Below are 24,966 nucleotides of genomic sequence, written 5' to 3' on the forward strand. Positions count from 1 at the left end.
AATACCAAATCTGTCTGGAATGTCGACTGTTCGGATCTTTTAGAAAGTCCTTGGGAAATAAACATTTATTAAAAAGAGCCGATGTTTTTCTGAAAAAAACCCCAAAACATTTATTTTGAACTATACACCACAATTGCTCGTATGTTTATTTCTGTAACTGAAATAAACATATGATTACAGTAACTTTCTGTAAATACAACAGCCTCCAAATCCTGTACTCTCCATGACATCACATTTAGCAAAATTAGTAATATTAACCCTGCTGATCTTTCATCTGCCATTTATGACCTTTCATTTATTCACAGCTCCTCATTTCCTGATAAATATGAATATTTGCTCTCTTTAAACACTGAACTGTCTAATTTTTCCACTCAGCACCATGGTTTACTCTAAACCTGCGCCATCTTAAAGCTAAAGAATGCCAACTGGACTTACCATACACAAACAAACGTATAATGATCATATCTTGTTTTATAAGGACTTGTTTTATATGCTTTCAACAGCAATAGTTACATTATTTATATAATCAAAATAAAATTTATTTATTGTGCTGTCTCTAGATCAAACAACACATTTGTTTTGTATTCAAACACAGAAACTTGGTATGTTGTAATATTTTAAGGATGGCTTGTTTCCAGTCCAGGCATTACTGCCTGAATGACTGCCATGGATCGAGGTGATCCAAATGTAAGTGTAGAAGAAAGTCTTTAACTTCCCTTAAGTCCAGTGGCAGTGGATGTGGGTTGGAGATGCAATGAGCTTGAACCTGAAGGCGACCATCTTCACTGACCAACCATCTGTGACAGAGGACTCTTCTGTCCTGGTGTCCTGCAAGCAAACAATCATATTTTTTAGAACACCAACTATTTGCTTTCTTAAAACATTTTTTCAATCATTTGCTACAGAACAAACCCCAATTTAGACAATCTCAGGCTCCCTGCCCACTGGAGAGGTGACATTCAATGTCCCACTTGTCAGTCTGGATAGCCCCGACCACCACCTGACACACAATAATGTCATGAAAGCATTATTTTAAAAAGGGCTATGCAAACATGGCCAATAACTTTTCATACTGATAATCTGCAAAATGATTTGTTCACTATTCAAAAACTTGCAGACTTCACTATATACAGTGTAGACCAGGGGTCGGCAACCTTTCTGATGACGAGTGACATTTAAAATTTCCTAAGAAGTCAGTGTGCCGTATGACTGCATTAGCAATAAATTTAATAACGCTCTATATGAACAGTTACACAATATATAGAACCACTTAACAGTATTATATTTGTTTGCAGATGTTTGCAGCCATCAGCGAATAGTTATCAGCTGTTTTGAAACAAAAAAAAAAGATAAACTAAGCCAATATGGCATGTTTGCTAATATTCAACCCAACCCTTCAACTCATTCATGTCACCTAAAAGGTAAACCTGTTTCTCCATCATCTGTTCAGCTCTGATGATTCAGTAAGGACATCCGCTGGTTTCCTCTTTCTGGCGCAAAGTGGGCGATAAATAAACAAGAGAGAAAAGCTGATCAGCTGATCATGGATCAGTTTCATGATTGAAGAAGCAACAGGAAAGAGAGGGGGAGAGGATGAGAGAAGAAGAGACAGCTGTGCAGCGTAAAGTCACAAAATAACTCCAGCTTTGTGTCTTTTTCATTGTAGCTGAACTACGGGACAAACTGTGTTCCTTCTCAGCTCAATACGAAACTCGTAATATTTTCTCTGAATACGGGACGATTCCGTTTTTTACGGGACCGTTGGCAACTCTACTAACTAACCTTATGAATAAAATAAAGTTCACTATCAGTAACATCATAGCACCCACCCAGCTGTATAGAAACTCCATCATGCTAGCTAGCACGCAGTACGAGTTATTGTAACTGACTGTAAAAAGTCAGCACAACGAAAATGAACTCCACCTAAACTTGGTTTATATCTGACCCAGATAGACTGCAGGTCATAACTTCTTACCTGAAGTTCAGTTCACCTGACACTCGGACCGGGGGCCGCCTCGGGTCTCCCCTCTTGCCTCCCCTCTCCCTCATCCACCTGCTGGCATCCACCACTTATTAATGTTACTGAATCTGTGGAAGCTCCGCCATAGCCACCACCAAACAACTGAGTTATTTTTACACACCGACCAGCATCTGACCAATCCACCACTTTCATTGTTTAAACTGTTACGAAAAAAAAAATAAATAAATCATCGGGCCACCGAGCAAATGCCCGGTATGCCCAATGGCCAGTCCAGCTATGGTCGTGCCATCACTTAACCCTTCGCGTGTCATCTGTGGGATATGTTTGTGGGATATGATTTTTCAAGAAATACAGACCAAACTGTTGCTGTTTGTATTAACTTACACAGCATGTCTTGTAAAATTAACTGGAGTCATCAGCAACAGCGTAGAGCAGTGATATAGAATAGAATAGAATAGAATAGAATAGAATGGAATAATCCTTTAATTGTCCCACAAGCGGAAATTTGGTTGTATGAGCAGCAAAAAAACTCCACACATATACAAAAAGAACAGGACACAGAACAGAAAACAAAAAACACAATTTTTACATATTTACATCATGGACAATAATTACCAGAGCAGAGTACAGTACAGTTGTTAAAATTAGCATACAGATAGTGTGCAAACAGAGCAGGATACTGAACGATGTTTAAATAGTTAAGAATATTTAGAATAATTAGAAAAGTGCAGATTGTGTATTGTACCTGTGCATTAAAAAGTAGACATGTAACTTACAATAGGTTAGTGTATATATAATATCTCAAGTCTAATAAGAGAAGACAGGAAAAAATCAGTAAAGAAACAATTTCCCCGAACCAAAGCACAAATGAAGCAACAAGTAAATCAGGTTGAAGTTCAGCCTGATTAATATAAATGTCACTGACAATTACTAATATACTGGAAAGCCAAAATACTTACCACTCAGTCTTTCTGTCCAACAGCTCCTTTTCTAGACTTGTAAGAATTTGATGTCATGTGGGAAGTGCTGGTCCAAGCCTCAAAGACAGTAAGAAGCAAGCAGAGGGAGAAAAACCATAAAATTATTTAGAAGCTGTTTTGATCCTTAATGACTGTGCAGTCGTTATAACTTACAACACAGAAGGTCAATGTAGACCCCATACAACCAAATTAGACTAGTACATATAGTATTAAAGACACCATCTACTATTGTGTCTGAATGTGTGGTATTGGCACTGTCAGTTTAGGCCTAAAGAGATATGTGTTTAAAAAAAGACCACCTAATTTAAATATCATCATTACATGCTTGTTAAAAGTTAACTTCCAACATATAAAGTTTCTAATAAGCACAATGACCAGATAAAACATGAGGCGGTGTTTATATGTAACATAGGCAAGCCCAAAATGTTTCTTATGATTCAACTGTGGAATTTAACTTAATTCTTTAGAAGAATATAGAAGAAATTATAAAGCCAACCTAAACTTTAACCATTTAACAGAACACTAATCTGGTTTATACGGTGGCCCTGAGAGGCCAAACGGACTGCAACTTCAGAAAACACTTGCAAAAAGAAAAATGCTGCAAAAAGAAAAACGCTGCAAAAGCACACAAAGCACAAAGCATAGGAAAAAAGACAACGGAAATGTTCCTGGGGAGACAATAACCCGACGGACCAGTTGCACGAACCAAAACATGCTAACCAGTGCGCTAGGACTGGGACACACTTCAAAGAAGTGGAGGAGAGGTAAATATGTTGTAATCTCATGATTCTAATAATACTACAGATATCTGGAATATATATTCAAAGATAATTCTAACAAAGATAATGTTTAATGTAGCCTTAGAAATGAAGCTTTTTTAAACTCGAGAACAAATACTAATAAGTCAAAGTCATTAAGGAATATTGCAGTTAATGTGTTCAGGTTTTAATTTGGCATTGTCTTCATCAGGCAATGTATTGTCCATATTGTGGAATCCAGCTAGTGGGGCAAATTGGAGTTTTTTGTGGGTCCTGTGGAACTAACATTCAAGTTTTAGCACCTTTTATAGAGAATGGTAAGCACTTCACTTTCCTAAGTTCTAGTATTTATTGCTCACCTTTTAATTGCTTCATAATGACTTATATACACCACAGTAGCTTCAGTAGTGCGTGTTAAACTTTTTTTGGGGGGGGGATTATTATTGATGTGCCATTCCAAAGTACTACCGGTATATTCATTTGCTTATTCTAAGGTTTTTGTATTGTTAAAGACTCTGTATGCAAAGATAAATCAGAATTCCAAAAACGCAAAGGCATGAACTGGTAGGTACTAAGAACTGTATTCTGGTTTAAGCCTGCCACCGGTTCTACGGCATAATTTTAAAAACTAGTTTATGACTTAATAGGGCATATGTACACAGTGACGAAATTCTTCTAACTTCTCTAATTTTGCTCATTTTGAGTTGTCAGCATAGAGGTCTTAATGACAGTGATAAGTCCTGAATCCTGGTCCATGTTCTTTGAGCTTTTGCTGGCCTTTATTTAAGCACACATCAAGAAGATTAAATACTTGAGTCATGTTTATTGAGACTTGTTTCAGATGTGGTATTTTTTTAAAAAAACACTTATTAAGTGCATTTGTGGATTCCTGCGGTCGTAATTATCTTTTCATGTTTTCTCTTCAACCTTAGGCCCAGTCTCAGTCACAGACATCATCAATAAGTATTTCTCTGAGGGCCATACATATGAAGTGATCCTGGATTTTCTTGAAAACAAGCATAATATTTGTATGAGTCTGAGAACATTAAAGAGGAGGCTAAAAGATGCTGGAATGACTAGAAGGACAGACTTTACTCCCACTGACATTGTCATTTCCACTGTTACACAAGAACTGAGAGGCTCAGGTCAGCTTCTGGGTTACAGATCCATGTGTCAGACACTGCGACAAAAGTATAATCTGAAAGTTAAAAGAAATGATGTAATGCACATACTCTCAAGACTAGATCCATATGGTGTTAAGCGTCGCTGTAAACGCAGGTTTGTTCGAAGAGGATATTTTTCAGAAGGACCAAATCAAGTGTGGCATGTGGATGGTTATGATAAGCTGAAGCCCTTTGGTGTTGCTATTAGTGCATGTGTCGATGGATTTTCAAGGAAAGTTATGTGGCTCAGCTGTGGCAGCTCAAATGATACCCAGGTATCATTGCAAAATATTATATGGAGTGCTTGTCACGGTTTGGTCAACTTCCAGCATGCCTTCGTACAGACTGTGGCACAGAAAATGGCACAATGGCAGCCATTCACTGTGCTTTAAGATCAGACCATGGAGATGAACTTGCAGGAGCCCACAGTCATATGTATGGTACCTCAACTACAAATCAACGGATTGAAAGTTGGTGGTCTTCGTTCAGAAAGCAAAGGTACATGGCTTTTAAAATATATTCTGAAACTAAAATTGAATGGTTCTGAAGGTGTTTCGTGGTCAGCGATATACTTTTTTTTGTGGGTGGGGTTTTATACTCAAATATTAAATTACAGTCACAAACAAAGAAAGAAAAACATAGTCACCTACACATTTTTCTCATGTGATGCACAACTGCTTCAAAAAATATAATAAATGGTTTGGTATACCAGTGACATTTGTTTGTATTAAAACAACACACTCAAAAAGAAAATCCTACTCAGACATTCCACCTAAAAAGGAACTATAAAAAACAACAAACAAACTGACATTCAACATTTTAATAAATTATTATGAATCCTAGAGGCAATAGCATCAGTAAAGATTGATGTATTTAAAACTGAGTAAAATTTATTCAAATTTGTGTGCCTACGTAGTACCAAACTAACATCTAGATCAAATAGTTTACCTGTAGGGAGTCATATAAATAAAAGAACAAGGGTTTCTTCAAATTTGAGAACTGTAATATGAGTAATATAAGAACATTGATCCAACATGACAGAAATTTGTTAGAGGAGGTCATTCGTTTCAGACATTTCTTCAACTTTGTGTGCCAAAAAAAAATTACTGATGTTTTCACTAGCTTTTGGATTTCTGTGTGGTATCTAACAAGTGATAACAGCTTCAGTGTTCATGGAGAAACAAAATAGTACATTTATATGGACAGACCTGTATATTACAACTTTTCTTAAGTTCAACCGCCAAATGCAGGAATAACAGAAGGATTAATCATTTTGTTAAATTTTGTTATTTGTGTGAAGTTGCGCTTTTTTTTCCTGCAGTGCATTGATGAAACACTTCAGAACATGTGAATAAGCTTTTCTTTGAACGAAATTGCGCACATTTCAATATTCTTAAGATTACGACTTTTTTTTTAAAGAGGACAATTACATTGAATTACTTGTGTTATTAAATTTTATATGCCTTGTCATTCCACCATTAGAACTCAGTTCTGGATTGAACTCTTCAGTGACCTGAGGGAGAGGCATCTTTTCAACGGCAGTCATGAACATAAATGCCTTCTACGATATGTCTTCCTCAATGTCTTGCAAAAAGAGCTTGACGAGTACAGAGATCTCTGGAACACTCACACCATCCGACCTGTGCGCCAATCTTGTTGTCCATCTGGTAAACCAGAAGCCATGTATCACCTGCCTCATAGGTATGTATTTAGTCCATGTATTTTATTTCATAGTTTTACTAAAATTTTTCTTCCTCAGTATAGTGTATTGTATGTGCAGGATACCTGTCCAGCTTGCTGTTATTAAACCTGTTGTTCATTTATAAAATGGTTCAGGAACAGTCCATCCCTTATGTGCACTCTTTTTTTTCTTGACCTAACCACTTGAGTTAAGTAAGCAGTATGCCATTTAGGTTTAACAATTTGCCCTAACTGTTACTCACAGCAGGTATTACACACACTTTTGCAATTGAATAGTATTTTTTGTTGTTTTCACCTTTTTGCTGAATAGAAATTAAAGCTGCCACTTGTGTTTTGCCATTAGTTCTGTTCTCTGACTTCATGCACATACGTTTTATTTTTATATTTTTTTCCAAAAAAAAAAAAGTTAGACAATCATATTTTAACTTTGGATCACATCTTGGCTAAAAATGACAAATGTAGATATATGCATAATTAAGATTCTTTAAAATCACAATTTCCAGAACTGACTTTTAATTATAAGATTGACTTTGCGCTTTTGCTGTAACCTTGAAGGATAGTACCTGGAGAAGTGACTGAATTTGTTCATTTTTCTGACTGACCTAAGGTATGGTGGAAGAGAGTGTGGATTCCAAGTGCCTCAAGACATCCTGCACCAGTTTGATGACATTCTACCTGCTCAGTACAGTCTATGTGGGGACGACAATCTCCAGGTTCATTTCACAAACTTGGAAAGACAGAGTGAGCTCCCTCGACCAGTCAACTGGACTACTGCAGTTGAAAATTATATAACACTCAAAAATATGACTGGACTTTAGAAGTCAATGTAAAATCATCTGCTAGATGTGGGTACAATTACCACTGACACTAATTGTCACAAACCAACTTTAATGAGTATTTAAAAAAAAAAATAGTACCATAGTTTTTATATACAGTGGGGCAAAAAAGTATTTAGTCAGCCACCGATTGTGCAAGTTCCCCCACCTAAAATGATGACAGAGGTCAGTAATTTGCACCAGAGGTACACTTCAACTGTGAGAGACAGAATGTGAAAAAAAAAATCCATGAATCCACATGGTAGGATTTGTAAAGAATTTATTCGTAAATCAGGGTGGAAAATAAGTATTTGGTCAATAACAAAAATACAACTCAATACTTTGTAACATAACCTTTGTTGGCAATAACAGAGGTCAAACGTTTACCGTAAATGTCGGGCTATAAGCCGCTACTTTTTGCACAAGCTTTGAACCCTGCGGCTTTTAGTCAGGTGCGGCTTTTCTATGGATTGTCCATGATTTTTGTCATATCGTAAGACGATTTGTTTTGTTTGTTCCGCTGTTGTACGGCACTACGTTGCCTGGCGGAAGGATCGGGGTTCAAGAGTGGTATGTTAGTCACATGTCCGTCCGCCAGGCAACGTAGTGCCGTACGAAGTAGCGCGAAAAACAAACTTCAAAGTAGCGCTACGCATTCAGCGGGAGGCGTGGATGATGAGCGGCGATAAACTTGCAAGTTATGCCCAACTCCACCGGTGGATTCTGACAGCGTGGAAAAGTGTGAAAACATCCACGATCACCAACGGATTTTGAAGGGCTGGACTGCTGCATGATGGAGAGGAGGACACCGCCACGGCCCTTCTGAGGGTGTTCGACTCTGACACTGACAATGAGGATTTCTTTGGTTTTGAAAGTGACAACGAAGGAGAGAAGAAGAGTGGATGACGAAGCCATCCTGAGCCTGTTTGTATCCGACACTGGAGAAGAGGACTTTGGTGGTTTTAGTGCGCAGGAAGAAGAGAAAGATGGTGAATGACTGACTTTTCTTCTTGTTAAAGCTGTGTCACTGCACCTGAGCCTAAAAGGTAGTCCGAATCTATTTTTCTGGTGTGCTGTAGGTTACTGTTATGTACTACATGTGCAAATATGTACCCATAACTTGTTTTTCAAAATATTAATAAAAGTGATGTCTCCAAACAGCCATCTCTTTCCTGACAATTCCCTTTGTGCATATTCTCTTACATATGATAAGTCAACATTGAAACACCTGCGGCTTTTGGTCAGGTGCGGCTAATGTATGTACAAAACAGGATTTTCCCCTGATTTTAGCTTGTGCGGCTAATATTTAGGTGCGCTTTGTAGTCCGGGAAATACGGTACTATAGGTCTTTACCAGGTTTGCACACACAGTAGCTGGTATTTTGGCCCATTCCTCCATGCAGATCTTCTCGAGAGCAGTGATGTTTTGGGGCTGTCGCCGAGCAACACGGACTTTCAACTCCCGCCACAGATTTTCTATGGGGTTGAGGTCTGGAGACTGGCTAGGCCACTCCAGGACTTTCAAATGCTTCTTACGGAGCCACTCCTTTGTTGCCCGGGCGGTGTGTTTTGGATCATTGTCATTTTGGAAGACCCAGCCTCGTTTCATCTTCAAAGTTCTCACTGATGGAAGGAGGTTTTGGCTCAAAATCTCACGATACATGGCCCCATTCATTCTGTCCTTAACACGGATCAGTCGTCCTGTCCCCTTGGCAGAAAAACAGCCCCATAGCATGATGTTTCCACCCCCATGCTTCACAGTAGGTATGGTGTTCTTGGGATGCAACTCAGTATTCTCCTTCCTCCAAACATGACGAGTTGAGTTTATACCAAAAAGTTCTACTTTGGTTTCATCTGACCACATGACATTCTCCCAATCCTCTGCTGTATCATCCATGTGCTCTCTGGCAAACTTCAGACGGGCCTGGACATGCACTGGCTTCAGCAGCGGAACACGTCTGGCACTGCGGGATTTGATTCCCTGCCGTTGTAGTGTGTTACTGATGGTGACCTTTGTTACTTTGGTCCCAGCTCTCTGCAGGTCATTCACCAGGTCCCCCCGTGTGGTTCTGGGATCTTTGCTCACCGTTCTCATGATCATTTTGACCCCACGGGATGAGATCTTGCGTGGAGCCCCAGATCGAGGGAGATTATCAGTGGTCTTGTATGTCTTCCATTTTCTGATGATTGCTCCCACAGTTGATTTTTTCACACCAAGCTGCTTGCCTATTGTAGATTCACTCTTCCCAGTCTGGTGCAGGTCTACAATACTTTTCCTGGTGTCCTTCGAAAGCTCTTTGGTCTTGGCCATGGCGGAGTTTGGAGTCTGACTGTTTGAGGCTGTGGACAGGTGTCTTTTATACAGATGATGAGTTCAAACAGGTGCCATTCATACAGGTAACGAGTGGGGGACAGAAAAGCTTCTTACAGAAGACGTTACAGGTCTGTGAGAGCCAGAGATTTTCCATGTTTGAGGTGACCAAATACTTATTTTCCACCCTGATTTACCAATAAATTCTTTACAAATCCTACCATGTGAATTCATGGATTTTTTTTCACATTCTGTCTCTCACAGTTGAAGTGTACCTCTGGTGCAAATTACTGACCTCTGTCATCATTTTAAGTGGGGGAACTTGCACAATCGGTGGCTGACTAAATACTTTTTTGCCCCACTGTAAATAGTTTCACTACCGTCAACTTTTCAGTGTGTACGCTTTCGACCTGAAGAAATCAAAAGACCATACTGTACAAAATAACTTGTTCCTTTTAATTAGGTGTTGTAACAAATACGTTGATTAATTTGGAGATCTGTTTTACAAACAAAGGTTTACAAAAGCATTCAGCGAGACCTGTATTTATGTGGGTTTTTCCTATTTCTTTTTTTAACTCCAAGAACAACTTGCATATCTTACAAAAAAATGTAATCAAACACAGAAGTGTTTGATTAAATAAAGCCTTTTAACTGAATTTATCAGATTTTTTTCCCTGTGTTATTATACTAGCGTGTCTCAGTACATTAGAATACTTCAGAAATGTTTTATTTTGTTACATTGGCAATTTCTTAATACAGTGAAATATGTCTAACTTGTTCAACTGTCCCACTATGATACTATGCTTTTGAAATTCCAAAACCTGATTGAACTTTCTGCGATGCATTAAACTTTGTGATTTACACAAATTATAACTTATTAGAAAAAAATTTTCAGAGTTTAAAATCACAAACTTCAAATGTTTGCTAAAACCATAAATGTGGCTTAAAAGCAAAAGGACTTGGACCTTAGGGAAGCCCAAACCCAGGAGAGTTCTGGATGCCATAATCTATGGCTTCTTGGAAGTCCTCATAACTGTGTAGCACTGGGATTTTGATAGTATTTGCACAGACATCTACTACAGGGAAGCGTGAAGTGGTCTGGAAAAGAAGTTGTGGCTTTGGCTGAATTGCTGCAGGAGGAATTTCTCTCAGTCCAGTTGCAAACATAAGGATGTCTTCAAGAGACAGACTTCCATTTCTCTCTGAAAATGTAAAGAGAATAAAAGTTATTTCTAATGATAATAAACAGGAAAAAGGTGCCATTACACTTTGCTGACATAAATGTACTCATTTCAACATTTTCAACCAAATTTAATACCTTCTACAGAAAGCAGATAGTCTTGCCAGTAGCTTAGTACTCGTCTCCTCTTGATGCCTAGAGCTGCCAGGTGGACCAAATTGCACATGGAAGATGTTCTTAAGAAGATCAGCTGTCAGCCTGGTCTCATTGTAGCACATGAATGAGAAGAAGAGTGAAGGATGCTGTTCCAGAGCGTTTAGAAAAATACATGACTACATGAGGGCACATCCTTTATCGCTATGCCTGTAATACTCTGCCTATTGCCTTAATATTAAAAAAATTTTTGAACAATAATTATTGAAAATATTTTGTCATGTCATTATACTGCCGCAAGTAGAGGTGGCATGGGCCGCGAAACTGAGACACAGGCATTAGAGCCTCTTAATGCTTGTTTTGTTTGGGTTTCCACCAGAGTGGAATTAACAAAAAATAGAGAGGGCATAGCCTAACATACGAAATAGGAAAATAATGATGTGTAATCTATTTATTTCAACAAAAAAACTGTATTCTGAATACCACCTATTTACACAGTAACTGTAACGGAATACAGTTACTCGTATTTTAAATACGTGACAGTGTTACTTGTATTTCGTTACTCCCAAACACTGCAAACATATCTGTAGTATTATTAGAATCATGAGATTACAACACATTTACCTCTCTTCCACTTCTTTGAAGTGTGTCCCAGTCCTAGCGCACTGGTTAGCATGTTTTGGTTCGTGCAACTGGTCCGTCGGGTTGTCTCCCCAGGAACATTTCCGTTGTCTTTTTTCCTATTTCCGTTGTGCTTTGTGTGCTTTTGCAGCGTTTTTCTTTTTGCAACATTTTTCTTTTTGCAAGTGTTTTCTGAAGTTGCAGTCCGTTTGGCCTCTCAGGGCCACCGTAGGGTTTATGCCTTTGGACTTTCAAAACAAAACTTGTGTCTAAACACATTTTAATAGCAAAACAAATACTATTGTTATTATTATTATTATTATTACTATTATTTAAAATGAAATTAAACAGAAAATGTCAGTAAATGTAAATGCAGTTTGTTGTTAAAGAAAGGCTAGATTTGACATTAATAGATGCCACAGATGTCCAAAAGCAACCACAAAGCATTAAAATAAATACAGGGATTAAGAATATACAGTTCTTATGTTAGAAAAGTTCATATGGATTGAAAACAAGCCCCGCCCCCTAACGGCTGCACCTTCCGAAAAAGTTTCGTCTGGGCTCTTATCCAGTACAGGGGTCGGCAACCTTTCTCAATGTACCATATCAACCATCGCATTAACAATAAACGTAATAACGCTCTATATCAGCAGTTACACACTATATAGAACAACTTCATAGAAATATATTTGTTCGCAGATGTTGGCAGAGTGCAGATCAGCTATTGGGGAAAAAAAGAGACACGTTTTATCCATAACAAAAACACCAGCAAATGAATTGTACAACAGAAAATGCAAATGCTATGTATGGTCTCCTCACAACAATGATAAGAAAAAATAAACTGGGCCAATATGGCATGTTTGTTAATACAAGGCTTCAGTCCAAGTGGTAGCAGCTTTAATTTCCCGCTCAACCATAAATCGATGGTTTTTCAACGTGATTGTTGTCACCTTGTCAACTATAAATAGATCAACAATCAACGATGACAGAACAACAGTGAATCAATGTTATTTCAATGTCTGTGTAAGGTTTCATCAGTATTTCAATGTTGTTTCAACATTGGTTTTGTGTTGACATTTCAATCCTGACGATTCTGATGGTTCAGATGGAAAATCAACATCTGTTCAATGTCTCCTTGCTATCTGGGATATTAACTAAAGTGAGTTTGGCAATAAGATGCCCCACAAATGATGTGTGCCAGTAAAAACAGGAGAACAACACAGGGACAAACCTGCAGGCCTGACAACAGGAGGTGTATCACTCCGCTGGTTTTCTACTTAGTGACAGTGTTTACGTTGCAAATGTGCCTTAGTGACATTCATTAGTGCCCTCACTGACACGCAAAACAAAACAACTACACAACAGAACAATTACACAAGACAACACAAGACACTAAGTAAACACTCCACACTAAACATCACAAATCTCTCGCATCTAAAAACTCTCTCTCTCTCTCTCTCACTCGCTCGGTCTGTCTCACTGACGTTACCGTCACTCCCAAAACTCTCCCCTCTTCATAAACAAACAAATCCCACATGTTAACTTTTTTTTTTTTTTTTTAATTGGTCGACATGGTGCATTTTTCCACCGATAGGAAAGCGGTGACTTTTCCCCCCTTTCTTTACTGTTTTCGCGCTGTCCTTCGAAAACGCTTAAAACACACACACACACAAAATCGTGAGGACAGTATTCAGAATAAAGCGTGGCTTATATATATTATCATAACTCTGGATTTACTGGCCTGTAATTAAAATTTAAAAACTTTGAAGTCTGAACTTTCAATGTGGGCTGAAATAGAGACTCAGCGTGGCTGCAGCTTGTTGCTATGTCAGTGATTTGGAGGTGCAGCGTGTCCGTGGACCACAGAGGGTTAATAACACTCACCTTCCTTCCATTTCCAGAGTGTAACATCCAACCACCTGTGTAAAAAGCGAAATTTCAATGGTGTTTTTCAAAATGTGTTCTGGCACAATGATAGGCATCGCTGGCTACTGAAAACAAGAAAAAAGTTGCTGCTATGGGCTGAACCATTTGTTAATGGTGGAGGGGGGGAACACTATGCAATATATTCAGTTTTACCATTTATATTTACTGTTGACTGTAACTATGCTCAAACTGTTAATGCTATCTTATTTTAATAAACAACACTGCAAAACTGGGATGGCAAGGGATCATTTTAGGGTGGCACTTGCCACCCCATGCCACCCTTCTAGATCCGCCCCTGGTTTCAGAAGCTGCTACCGACAAACCAGCAAAAAAAACAAAACAAAAAAACGCCAAATGTGTCATCTGTGACACTTGTGAGGTTATCTCAAACACACTCTGTCAGTCTTGATGCTGATGAACAACAAAATGTTTAAAAATGTGGCGAGTTTACCTGGTGATGTCCTCATGCGCGACGCGATCACGAAAACAGCAAACAATTAACACCACGCCGATGTTGTTCACAGGACAGCAAGAGTAAACGATCAGGAAACTCTTGTCATCGTTATCGTTCCCCTCGCACGTTTTATTTCTCCGGTTTCAGCGTTTTTGCTTCACAACTAAAGCGAGCAGTTTACTTTGTGCACTAACATGGACTCGAATCAACCAGCGCCACATCTGGCCAAGTGCCACAGCCTACAGCCAGATCAACCTGTGATAATGTGAGTGAAGTTGCCCCCCCACCTTCTTCAAATCCAACAAAAGTGGTATCAAACGTTTGGGCTACGTTTGTGCTGCAAAAATTTTCATTTGTGCTGCTATCATTTTAAAGATATTAATAAAAATTTCTAGAGGTCATCAGAGGTCAACCAGCCCCCCCACATTAATTAAATCAAACAAAATGGGTGTCAGTCAACTGTGCTACATTTGTGCTGCTAAAATTGTCATTTGTGCTGCTTCTGTTTTAAAGATATTAATGAAAATGTAAAGGTCAAAAGGTCAACCACCCCCCCCCCCACCCCCCACATTACCCGAACCAAACAAAATTGATGTCAAACGTTTGTGCTACGTTTGTGCTGCAAACATTTTCGTTTGTGCTGCTATAATTTTAAAAATATTAATAAAATAACATCTTGATGCGTGCTTAATCATCCAGGTAAGTAAATCCCAAAAGGTTGATTTTGTTCATCTGGACATTTTCAGTTGGAGAAACATTTCGTCACTCATCCAAGTGACTTCTTCAGTCTCAGCTGACTGCAGGTTTCCCCAACCTTATAAACACACGTGAGTGAAGTTGCCCCCCTATACCTTCTTTAAATCGAACAAAATTGTTGTCAAACATTTGTCCTGCAAATTATTTTGTTTGTGCAGGTTACGTTTCCCTAGTTTTATAAACAGTACATGTACAGTGAGAGAGATGTTACATCTGTCTTCACTTGCATCCCAGTCACGGAAGCGTTGGAGGTCGTTCATAAGAGATTACAGGATCATCCCAACCTCAGGAACAGGACCACTCTCAGCACTGATCAGTTGTGCTTGCTTTTGGTCTTAATTCCACCTATTTTGCACAAGGGTCAGTACAGGCAGAAACCTAAGTGTGCCATGGGTTCCCCCAGGCCCCTGGTCAAAGTCACCAAACCAGTTCGTCTACAAGCCCACTCTACAGACTGTGGTGACACAATCCCCAGACAGTGTGTGGAGATCCCTTGCCAAAATCAATACACGCAAAGCTCCAGGTCCTGATAACATCCTTGGACGAGCACTGACGGACTATGCTGTGGAACTCACAAATGTCTTCACAGACATCTTTAACACATCACTAGGGTCAGGCCGTCGTTCCCACATGCCTCAAAGCCTCCACCATCATTACTGTACCCAAGAAGTCATCTACCTCCTGCTTTAAGGACTACCGTCCTGTCAAACTCACCTCCATCATTATTAAGTTAAGTGCTTTGAACGGTTAGTCATGCATCAAATCAAATTATCGCTTTCCCCCAACCTGGATCCATTTCAGTTTGCATACCGGTCAAAACACTCAACCAATGATGGAATTTCAACTGCCCCTCACTCAGCCCTCACACATCTGAACACTAGAGACTCATATGTCAGAGTGCTGTTCATAGACTTCAGTTCAGCATTCAACACCATCATTCCCCAGCAACTCATTCACAAACGGGATCTGCTGGGGATCAGCACCTTGCTGTATAACGGGTTGCTAGATTTCTTGACAGGAAGACAGCAGACAGTACGGGTCAGCAGCAACACCTCCAGCCCAAGAACACTGAATACGGGGGCTCCCCAAGGATGTGTGTTGAGCTCCCTTCTCTTCACTCTGCTGACCCACAACGAGATCTACTACAGGGGTGAAGTTAACCATCTGGCAGAGTGGTACAGCAACAACAACCTGTCCCTGAATGTGGAGAAGACCAACAGCGACTCTACTTCCTCTGCAAACTGAGAAGCACAAGAGATTCAACCCCCATTATGAGCACCTTTTACAGAGGCACAGTTGAGAGTATCCTCACCAGCTGCATCACTGTGTGGTATGACTCCTGCACTGGGTTCTGCAGGAAAAAATGACAACGGGTAGTGAGAGCAGCCGAGAGCATTGTGGGGACCTCTCTTGCCTCCCTCCCCAGGAGATCTACTGCACCTGCCTCATCTGGAAGGTCCTCTCCATTACAGGTGACTCCACTCATCCCTTCAGCAGCGTCTTCAGTTTGCTGCCATCAGGAAGGATACTGAAGAACCTCCAGGCCAGAACACGCAGACTGAGAGACAGCTTCGTCCATCAGGCTGTCAGGATGCTGACCATCTCTGAATCGAGAAGGGGGGCTTTGATTAGTTGTCACTGATTAATGGTCATAAGAATTTGCATACTAACAATCATGGAACTAACCCCCCAGCACATTGTTCATTCAGTGGCGCTAGTTTCCTTCACTATGCAAATGTACTGTTTATAAGGTTGGGGAAACCTGCAGTCAGCTGAGACTGAAGAAGTCACTTGGATGAGTGACGAAACGTTTCTCCCACTGAAAATGTCCAGATGAACAGAATCAACCTTTTGGGATTTACTTACCTGGATGATTAAGCACACATCAAGACGTTATTTTATTAATATTTTTAAAATGATAGCAGCACACACAAAAATTTTTGCAGCACAAACCAGCACAAAAGTAGCACAAACATTTGACGTCAATTTCCTTTGACTTGGGTAATGTGGGGGGGCTGGTTGACCTTTTGACCTTTACATTTTCATTAATATCTTTAAAACAGAAGCAGCACAAATGACAATTTTAGCAGCACAAACCAGCACAAACGTTTGATACCACTTTTGTTGGATTTGAAGAAGGTGGTGGGGGGGGGCAACTTCACTCACATGTGAAGGCCAGATGAAGCTTGTAAAAAGGGTTCATTACTCTTTGGTGACATCTGGTGGACAACAATACAAAGAGCAGCTTGAATCAACAAGTAAAAATGAAGTTCTTTGTTATGATGGCCCACTCTATGAGACGAGTCTGTGCTTCCGCTATGGTGCTTTGAACATGTGAAAAAATAATGTTTATTTGATTAATAAATAAATTCGATGAATAAACCTTCATTGTTTAAACTTACTTTGTGACTTCTCCTTGTTTGTAAACATAACAAATAAAAGATATATTATGTATAATTATGTAAACACAATCTTATAATCTTAATAGGTTGGGAGTATGCTTGTACTGTGACGTCCTGCCTCTACACTCTAACTGTAACCCTAACCAGTGAACAGTTACATTTATGTATAAAATACTGTAAATTTTATGTATATTTTATTTGACCTCGATGACGTTTTCATGGAGGTCAAGGAAAAGTGAGTAGGAGAGTAGATGCGGACTTAGGAAACAGAAGAGCTGTGTGCTGAGAACTGGACCAACCTTACGCTCGTCTCTGTCAAATATGATGATGGATGTCTGCAGTGTTGAAACTACAATATGCAGAAAATGGACTACAAAAGTACATCTTACACTGCTACCACATGTCCTAACCCCATTTTCTATGGAGGTCAAATAAACGAGAACAGTCTGTGAAATATTTTTAGAAAAAGAACATTTAGGGCCAGATTAACGTCTCCAGCAGCAGAAATCCTTCTTTGGATGTTAAAAATCTGCTGGGTTCACTGATGGCTCAGTGTTTTGTGACTAACAGTTGTATTTCTTCGGCTGGCCTTATGGTAAATGGACTGATTCTTATACAGCGCTTTTCTACTCTCCAGAAGTGCTCAAAGCACTGTCTACAACATGCCTCGTTCACCCAATCATACAAGCACTTTCTTCTGCTGTAGTGCTGTTTAGTTAACATTCACACGGATGCATCGGAGAGCAAACTGGGGTTATTATCTTGTATCTGTTGTATTCGGGGGGAGCCACGGATCAAACCACTAACCATCCAATCAGCAGCTGACCTGCTCTACCACCTGAGCCTTATGTGTTTGTAAGGACCTAAAACAAAACTGTTAGAGCATTCAGGAGCAGCAATCTGACACCAGGCAGCACAAAGCAGCAACAGACACTAGAGGACACCAAAGGAACATCACTAACTTTAAAGCTGATATATATAATCAGCACAATCAGACTTTTAATATTCACAGTTTGTACACAACTAATAAACACACTTGCTGCTTTGAATTTACAGAAATTCAACACAAAGATCAGCAACCACTAACTACTACTACTTTTTCTCTCTCTCTTTTGGTGAGACAGACAGATGAACCCGGTTGAGCTCATAAAAAAAACAAAGATGAGGGAGTTAGAGATAGAAAAGAGAGAAGTGACAGTTAGAAATGAGGTCAGTCAGGAGCTGAAACAGGACCAGCTTGTTTTACATTGTTGGAGCTCAGGATCAGTGTCAGTGTGAAGTTTGTGTTTTTTAAATACTGTTGCCTGATGCTTGAGGTTCTATTTAAATCAAATCACTTTTATTGTCACATCACATGTGCAGGTAAACTGGTACAGCACATACGAGTGAAATTCTTGTGCACAAGCGTCACAAGCAAACTACAATTATGCAAAATACAACAATAACATAAGAACAAACAAAGTATAAGAATGGGTAAATCTGAGGATTATAACAATAAATATATTTACAAATATAATAGTGTATGTGCATTACTGAATATGTATTGTTGTAAAGGCTCACCTTTCAGCACATTCACTTCACCAGATGCACCTTGTTTCTTTTCCTCACCTTTGATTGGGTGTGGTGCTTGCCCTTAATTGCACTCACCTCTCACCCGTTATATAAGGACTGCACTCACCTACAGCTCACTCTTTCTTCACTCCCACATGGGGCGGCAGCTGAGGTGAGTTTCTGTTTGAGTCTCTTGAGTTCATGTATTATTTTGAGTTGCTTTATTTCCTTTCAGAGACAGCAGTCCATGTGTGTCTTTCCTTTACTCATTATTCAATAAAACAAGCCTACAAGTGATGACTGATTGTTCATTCTCATCCTGACCGGATGAGCCATGATGGTAACAATCTCCAACCTCCTCTGAACCTTCCTCCAAAACATGGTCCTTTAAGCTGGAACAGTCTTATCGTCATGGATTCACATCCATCAACAGTAGATTTGAGCCATTTCGGTCGTGAAAGGCGACCTCCTGCTTACCTGCAGCAGTATGACGTTCAGTACCCTGGAGCTAGAAGTAGAAGTGCTAGATGTGATACAGAGAGTCCAACTGAATGCCAGCACAGTGACACAGATGCACATGGGCTGCAGGATCCTGATGGAGAGTCAGAAAGCCAACCAGAGACACACCCTGCTCCTTTACCCACCAATCAAGATGAGGTTGTGAGGGAACTCCTGATGACAATGAGGGAGATTAGGCAATTCATGATTCAGTTATCTCCTCCCCATTCTCGCAGTTCCCCCAGATCTTCAATTCACACTGTCTCATCTGATAAAGCAAATCCTCTGTATGCAGTTTACAAGCCATTCCTCAAACACATCAGCAACATGAGCAGTTCCCAGTGATTGATCGAGCAACATGTCAATCACCCTCTCAGCCCCCACAGGTTAGCGGTCACTCTGGTGCAGTTCCTGCTGCTAGCCCTCCTTCACCAAATTCATCAATATTAGATGCTGCAGTTCCTTCAAGTGGTTTGCCTAGACCAGTTTTTCCTACACCAGATGAGACTCCTTTTAATTTCCTGGCCACACCACTGAAGGTTCCCCACCAGATTCCCTTTGAACAACTTGCTGTTCCTCTAGATGAAGACCCCGCTAAACCACCACCCACCAGCTACATCTGATGGTCTGCATGCACGGAAATCTTCGGGACTCATTCCTGCTAGTTCTAGTCACCCTGTTAGCACTAGAACACATGTATATAAGCTTGAGGGTCCTTCTTTCCCAGACCTTACCAGAGAAGATGAAATCCAGTATAGGCTGTTACGAATGGCCCTTACTAACCTTCTTGACCCTCATGAGACAGAGCACTTTAAATATCATGTCCTTCTCGATCATCTGAAAGTAGACCAAGGTAAACTATTAGCTCTTGCCTTTTTTCTATGCTCCTGACCCATACACTCAAGCCATCAAAGCCCTTGATGAACGTTATGGGCAACCAAGGCAGCTAGCATTGAAAGACCACCCAACATAGAAACTGAGAGTTAATAACACGGATAACAAAGGAGGGCAGGAGAACTGAGAGAAGAAAATCAATACCTGCAAACTACAAGCTAGAACAAAAACTACACTGCAAAACTATTTGACCTTAAAAATGCAAAATTACTATTTATGACAGAACTAATCCTACAAAAAAATACATTAGTAAATAAATCATGGGTGTCCAACTCCAGGCCTCAAGGGCTGGTGTCCTGCAGGTTTTAGATGTCCTTGATCTAAAACAGCTGATTCAAATGGCTAAATGACCTTCTCAACATGTCTTGAAGTTCTCCAGAAGCCTGGTAATGAACTAATCATCTGATTCAGGTGTGTTGACCCAGGGTGTTATCTAATAAATGAAAGCTCTAAAACAGAACATGAAAGGCAAACTAAGAATCCACAGAATACTTGATAACAATTACAAATAGAAAGTCCCAACTCAACATCAGATCCATGACAGGTTAGGAACCATTGAACTCACAACATTCCATGTTCACATCACTACTAAAATTACAGAGTAATTGTTCTTTTATTTTTATTTTTTGCCTGTCCCGTTTGGTTCTTCAGCCATCAGAATTGTTGTCTGAAGGCCAAGAAAGATGCCCAATGGATTTACTTTACTAAGTAAATCTGAGATGATCCTTGAGAAAGGACACTTGGATCACCTGTTGAGAGAAGAAGAGAAAAGAAGCAAAAAAGAGAGCAGCGTAAAAAACACAACACCATTGCAATAATCTAGCTAAGTGTAAAAAACAGTAAATATTAAATGTTATTGTGCAGCACGCAAGACCGACAGGGCACAAAGTGCTTTGAGGTAGCAGCCAAGAAAGGTGTGGTTTGTGTCTGTGCACACCTGTGTGGATCAGCGCGCTTGTATTAAAAAAGTTTCTCCATGTAACGATCTGCTAGGGGGTGTGGGGAGTAATAGCCCCGTCCCCCAAGAGCATGCAGGTATGGAGGAGATCCAGGCCCCAGACTTCCAGAGGCCCCAGAGTGTGAAAGCCCAAGAAGGACCATTGGAGGGGCATCCGTGCCACCCTCCTGGGAAGAGGTGAAAAGAGCCCCAGATGAGGGGTCACCCAGCAGCCGTGGTGCAGAAGCCACAGGGGGCTGCAGTGATGTGCCCGCGGGCTCTGCCAATCCACCAGAGTGGCGCGAGCCCCAGGCCCAGAGGCCTGATGGCCCCCCTAACTTTTGTTATGTTCCAGCATTTTGTTGTTAAACACTTTATTTAGGACCTTTGAAGATAAACAAATAACATATTATTTATATATATATATTTTTTTTTACTTTCCTTGTCTGTCTGCTCATTGATTTCAGAAACTATAACTTGTCCTAATCTGTTCTCTGTTGGGGGTCCATTCTGCCACGATGGGTCATTGAAGTGTAATCACCAGAAATATCTGAATTCTGTCTCAATATTTTGTGTTTGGTTCTTTGAAATGATCTCTCCTTATTGACCTGGATGTTGTTGTTTTATAATTTTGGATTTCCTAATAGCACTGATTGTAAATCCTGCTGTAACCAGATGTTTCTCTCTCTAAGGGTGAGTTTCTGTTTCTTTAGAGTTTAGGTCAGATCTTCATTCTAATCACTAAACTGTTGATGTGGCAACAGCTGTCTCTGTCTCTTTCCTTCATACCTGTTGAAGCAGGACTGGGCACTGCTGCATTGTGTGACTGTGACCCAAACACTGTGATTACTGATTTTTCTTCAGAAAGTGCAACGACTCCTGGGACTGTAGAGGTTTTACCTCTGAAGCTGTGTTAATGTTTGGTTTCCTCAGTGCTGTGTTCACACTTGCAGTACAAAAACGTGTTGCAACACTTCCTGTTTGTGTGTTTGATGTGTCTGAAGATTAGCCTGAGGGTGCACTCTGACTTACTGTGTGGGTTTGAGGTTTTTCTTCAGAAACACATAGAATATAATTGAAACTTATCTTTTAAATCATTTCTCTCTTTCTCTTTTCTTCCTGGTTTTTAGTTTTTCATGTGTTTAATTTTTTGTTTCTTGATCTGCAAACATACATGATGGAACAGGACTGGGCAGTGCTGCAGTGTGAGACTGCACTGTGACCCAAACACTGTTATTACAGATTTTTCCTAGTAAAAGATTAGTTGAGCAACGACAATGCAAAGATTGTTAGTAATGATAGCATTTGATACTACTTAATGTCTCCTGTTGGCACCTGATGAGAATATTTCTTCTTCTAAATGTTCTGCATGTTGGAAATACTTGAAGCAAGTTGATCCTTTAGCGAGGACATTTTCTTTGACTCCTTAAGCTGTGCCCACTGTGCTGTATGACAGGCAGAGGGGACGGCTATCTGCCATGACTGATCAGGGGTCAGCGGAGGAAGACAGAACAAAGACACACTGCGGGAGAGAGACAGACTAATAATAAGTAATGGATGAACACAGTAGTGATGTATAAACACAGAGTGAAAAAAGGTGACTGAAGCAGAAACAGTGCATCATGGGAAATCTTCCTGCAGCTTAGACCTAAGTGAGGGAGGATTCAGGGTCACCTGGTCCAGCCCTAACTAAATGCTTTATTAAAAGTTTGAAGCCTAATCTTGAAAGTAGAGATAGTGTCTGTCTCCCAAATCCAAACTGGAAGCTGGTTCCACAGAAGAGGGGCCTGAAAACTGAAGGCTCTGCCTCCCATTCTACTTTTAAATACTCAACAAGTAGGCCTGCAGAGCGAGAGCGAAGTGCTGTTCTTGTTTGTACTTTTACATTTCCTACTAGTCATTAGTTAAACTAATTCATTCAGTATATGTTTGAAATAATTTTTTTATAATGAGTACAGTTTAATAATTAATGAAGAATTCGTTTTAGAATATCTACAGAACAAATTACATCACGTGAATTTACTGCAGATTAAAATTGTTCCCTGTACTGATGCTGTCAGTTTGGATTTCATCAATCTGCTGAGAAATTAACATAAAGAAATTTATTGTGGTTTAATCCTGAGAGGCTGAGCTCTGCGCTCTTGTACACAGTTACTGTCATACACAAAATACCTAAAGACAGAAACCGAGGAGAAACAAAATACTCATCTGAGCTGTTTTTCTGCTCTATGAAAGACTGCCAGTCACCAAGTTTGTACTCACAACCTTTTGTTTTTCATGTAATCAGACCATCAGTTTAATGTCAGCCTACTTTAAATATACAATCCTAACATAAGAAAGCAAATGTTGATCGAACAGATCCTTAAAGTTTAGATTAAACTCTACTTTTCCTTTTAATTCTAAAGTATAAGAGAAACTTTTTCAGCAGCTGCTGCAGTTTTTCTTGAATAACAAAGAAAAAAATGTAAAGTTGGTGAAGTTTTGAGGGTTAGCTTTAAACTTGATGTCTTCAGCAGTGTATCATCATTACTGCATCAACATCCCAGGTGCAGTTCTCAGCTCCTGGGTCGGGCCTCTGGCTGCCTGTGGTTCTGTGGGGCTCTTGGTCTTTGGCTGTGAGGCCTCCCTCCTCCTGCTGCTGGGGTGGGCACACACTTGTCATCGAGATGTCTCCTCAGCTCTTTGGTACTCTTGTGCTGCTGTTTATTTTTTATTTTTGTGTTTTCTCCAACAGTTGGTGAATTGTTGTGTTTTTCTACTAGTGCTTGAGTTTTTCTCTCTTCTCTCATTTCTCCAATTTTTATTTTTTCTTTCTGTCTATTTTTTTTCTCTCCTCCCCTTCCAGCCTATCAGCTCTATTGTTATATTACACATGTACTCATATAAATAATAAAGATAGATAAATGAATGAATGACAATACCCAGAGGATTCTATAGAGAGTTCATTATAGAGCTCGTCTTTTCAAACAAAATACGAATATATGAGTATGAACGCACAACAGTGTAAAGCCAGGGTTTCATTCTTTATGAAGCTTGTTTTTTTTACTCTCACTTGTTTCTTTCTCTGCTCTTCTGCCTTCATGAATCTGAATCTGATTCTTGGAAGTCTGGCCTTCTGGATGATTGTTGTGTGATAGGCTTCTAAGTCACTGGTTTAACTCTGATTTTAATCAGGGTTTCTGAACAATGGATGACAACAAGGCAGAATAAGTAGTTTGACATGCATTTTCCTTCATGTTGTTCACATGAAAAGTGAAAATGATTAGTGGTGCAAAAAGAAAAGTCATAAACGCATCTTACTTCTTCTTGTTACTGTCATCAGTTCTCATGAATGCCTGCAGTTTCCTTGATAGCGGAGATGCTGCATCATGAAAATAATATGCTGTGAGTACATAGATCAGTACAGCTCCTGACATACAGTCATTATTCCAAAGGCTGTCAGTTCTTGGAAGTCTGGCCTTCTGGATGACGGCCAGCTTGTTGTGAAATCTAATTGCCTGACAGGAAGTCTGTCGTTTAAAGTGAGAGTGGAGGTGAAATCTTTTTTTCTTTTGTTTAAAGACTTCACAGCCTGGGTTGTAGTATCATTCCTCTGTCTGACTTTGAGAAAAAATTCAGCTGTCAATTCTCAGAATAGTCGCAATCTCATGTTTAATTTTAAATTGATTAGTCTCACCTTTCAGACACTCAGTTTATGTTTAAAAGAAATGTAAATTTCACTCTCCTCCTTTCACTAGATTCAGTTCCTGAGTGGGGGATCTGATGCCATCAGAATGTAAAACGTGTCATTTCCAGCATTCAGATACATGAAAACCTCACTGTGTGTACTATGATCCGCGGGTGGGTAATTGTACATTCCTACATGCAGACAGAAATATGGACCCAG

The 24,966-nt window shown here is 39.8% G+C and overlaps 1 protein-coding gene and 1 long non-coding RNA gene across 2 annotated transcripts in view; both read left to right on the forward strand.

The window, feature by feature from the left end:
- Window positions 1–3,620: 3,620 nt before the first annotated feature.
- On the forward strand, window positions 3,621–7,482 carry LOC106676451 (uncharacterized). Its single transcript, XR_003022250.2, has 5 exons — window positions 3,621–3,725; window positions 3,931–4,036; window positions 4,652–5,380; window positions 6,365–6,583; window positions 7,191–7,482. It is a non-coding gene; the product is annotated as an uncharacterized LOC106676451 (long non-coding RNA).
- Window positions 7,483–18,907: 11,425 nt separating this feature from the next.
- The window catches only part of LOC112430940 (butyrophilin-like protein 10), a 47,551-nt gene continuing 41,492 nt past the window's right edge, over window positions 18,908–24,966 (forward strand). Inside the window, exon 1 of the mRNA XM_076884346.1 lies at window positions 18,908–18,923. The gene's annotated coding sequence lies outside the window, so the exon portion shown is untranslated. The remainder of the gene's footprint in view (window positions 18,924–24,966) is intronic.

This window comes from Maylandia zebra, linkage group LG5 (assembly GCF_041146795.1).
Source record: "Maylandia zebra isolate NMK-2024a linkage group LG5, Mzebra_GT3a, whole genome shotgun sequence".
Lineage (NCBI taxonomy): Eukaryota > Metazoa > Chordata > Actinopteri > Cichliformes > Cichlidae > Maylandia > Maylandia zebra.